This window comes from Trichechus manatus, unplaced genomic scaffold, assembly GCF_000243295.1.
Source record: "Trichechus manatus latirostris isolate Lorelei unplaced genomic scaffold, TriManLat1.0 scaffold00150, whole genome shotgun sequence".
NCBI classification, from domain to species: Eukaryota; Metazoa; Chordata; class Mammalia; order Sirenia; family Trichechidae; genus Trichechus; species Trichechus manatus.
The window spans coordinates 4,390,775-4,393,334 of NW_004444086.1; the positions used below are offsets into that span (position 1 = coordinate 4,390,775).

The 2,560-nt window shown below is 43.8% G+C and overlaps 1 protein-coding gene across 3 annotated transcripts in view; it reads right to left on the bottom strand.

The window, feature by feature from the left end:
* Positions 1-1,507, bottom strand: part of SLC2A9 (solute carrier family 2 member 9) — a 274,750-nt gene extending 273,243 nt beyond the window's left edge. Inside the window, exon 1 of one of the 3 annotated variants that reach the window (XM_023740225.1) lies at positions 1,275-1,469. The gene's annotated coding sequence lies outside the window, so the exon portion shown is untranslated. Of the gene's footprint in view, positions 1-1,274 lie in introns of all 3 variants that reach the window. The other 2 variants (XM_023740226.1, XM_023740227.1) reach the window with 2 other exon arrangements.
* Positions 1,508-2,560: the final 1,053 nt, after the last annotated feature.

Below are 2,560 nucleotides of genomic sequence, written 5' to 3' on the forward strand. Positions count from 1 at the left end.
GGCCATCTAAGATACTCCACTGGTCTCATCCCTTTGGGAGCAAGGAAGAATGAAGGGAACAGGATACAAGGAAAAGATTTAGTCCGAAGGACTAATTGTCCACAGCTGCCAAGGCCTCCACCAGACTGAGTCCAGTGCAGCTAGATGGTGCCCGGCTACCACCACTGACTGCTCTGACCAGGATCAGGATCTGTCTAGTTCTGGACAGAGCTGGAGAAGGATGTACAGCATAATTCTAACCCACAAAAAAAGACCAGATTTACTGGCCTAAAGGAGACTGCAGAAACCCCGAGAGTATGGCCCCCAGACACCCTTTTAGCTCAGTGGTGAAGCTACCTCCGAGGTTCACTGTTCAGCCTGAGAGTGGACAGCCCCGTAAAACCAAACGAGACTAACGAGGTACAAGAGTCCAGTGACAAGTGCCAGAAGGCAGAAGGGGACAGGGAAGCTGGTGATGGGGAACCCAAGGTTGAGTAAGGATTTTGTTGATGTGTTGTGAGATTGTTAACATTGTCATAGGGCAACATTTGTAGTAACTGTTAAATGAGAAACTATTTTGTTCTGTAAGCCTTCATCTTAAGTGAGACTAACAGTACAATTTGAAGAGCGTAGTCAATGTCACTGAACTGTGCATGTAGAAATTTTTGAAACGGTGTATCTTTGGCTACGTGTATTTTCAAGAAAAAAAAAGGTTGAGAAGTTAGAGGGTTAATATGTTGTGGGATTGTTAACCAATGTCATAAAACAACATGCGTACTTCTGTTTCATGAGAAACTATTTGTTCTGTAAGCCTTCACCTGAAGTACAATAAAAATAAAATTAAAAAAAATAAAAATTTATATCAATAAATGCTAATAGAAAAAGGTAACAGTGGAAAGTCTTCTGTGTTCTCTTTGATCGGTTTTATGTGAAAGTTTCCCTAAAAGATATTTTCCAAGATTATCTTAGCTATTGTCTTTATACCTCAGGGCCCAGTTGATGTGTCTTTGTGAGTCCTTGTGAGCCTAGCTCCAGCTGGGTCACATTCTGTATGCTCAAGGAGAGGGAATAATAACTCCAATATTATTTCCTAAATCATATTTAAAACCTCAAAAATAGCTACAGCAACAAAACACAAGGCTGCTACTTACCACCACTGCAGGCATCATGCTAGGACTCGATGCTAGAGCTCCCCATCAGAAAAGCTTCTGAATTCATGGTCACTTAGGAACAGAAATCAGGTTACAGATCCAATGTCTGTTAAGTTACCATTGGCCAGGACATTCCAGTCTTACCTCCAAGATAGGGCTGGTTTCTTCAGAATTTCCCCAGGTCCCGTTGGTCTTACTCTGCCCCAACTTGTTTTTCAAGTCCGTTAGCTAGTTTCCTCTTGCCTCTCTGGGGCTTCTTCCTGAATCTGGTGTAATTCCCTCCTCCCTCCGGGGAGTGGGGTGGAGAGTTCATTTCCTCTATGACTAAGTGTTTCTTTATCTTAAGCCAGGGTTTCTCAACCTTGAGAATACCACTATTGACGTTCAGGGCCAGATAATTCTTTTTTGTGGGGGCTGTTCTGTGCATGGTAGGATGTTTAGCAGCATCCCTGATCTCTACCCACTAGAAACAAGTAGCATCCCCAAGCTCACCCCAGTTGTGAACCACAAATATCTTCAGACATTGCCAAATATCCCCTGAGGGGCTAAATAGCCCCAGGGTGAGAACCACTGTCCTTCTCCCACTAAGTCCTGCCCCTCATTGTGGAGTAACTTCAGGCACCTCTACTCTGGCTGGACTAAGTGATTTGTGGGAGTCCTTGGGTTGTGCAATCAGTTAAGGCACTTAGTAACTAGCTGAAAGCCTGGAGGTTTGAGTCTACCCAGAGGCACCTTGGAAGAAAGATCTAGTGATCTACTTCTGAAAAATCAGCCATTGAAAACCCTATGAATCACTGTTCTACTCTGACACACAAGGAGTCACCATGAGTCAGAATCGACATGATGGCAACTGGTAAGTAGTTTGTACGGTCCCTACTAGACTGAAAACACTGTGCTTCTATTACACTTATTTTCTAGTCACGAGTCTCCAAAAGAAGGGTGGGTGTGGGATGCTTTATTGATGATTGTATTGAAGCAGAGGCCGATTTTCATTATGGCCAAAATAGATGAACTGATTTATTACAAAGTAGGGGAGGTTGCATTGAGCTCATCTGGAATTTTGGGTGTAGACTTCCCATGATTATGGCCTAAAATGTCAGTATTATAGATGCTGGGGTCATCAGTACTGGCCATTGCAATGAGCAGGGGAGCTTTTAAAAGATCCTCTCTTAGGGACTTCTGGCAACACGGCCCTTAGGCAGAAGCACCACGCCATCCCTCCACAGAAAAGATCCAGAAAACTAAGCCAAACAGCAATCCTGAAATCCTAAACATCAAATGAAGAGCTAAAGAACTCAGCAAAGCACCAAATGGAATAAGAAACTGACAGAGAACTGAGAGAGAGGAGACATACAAGAGGTCCCTATCAGCTAATGCAGCATGGATCCGCCATCTTGGACTCCTATCAGAGACCAGCAAATAGGGGGTAC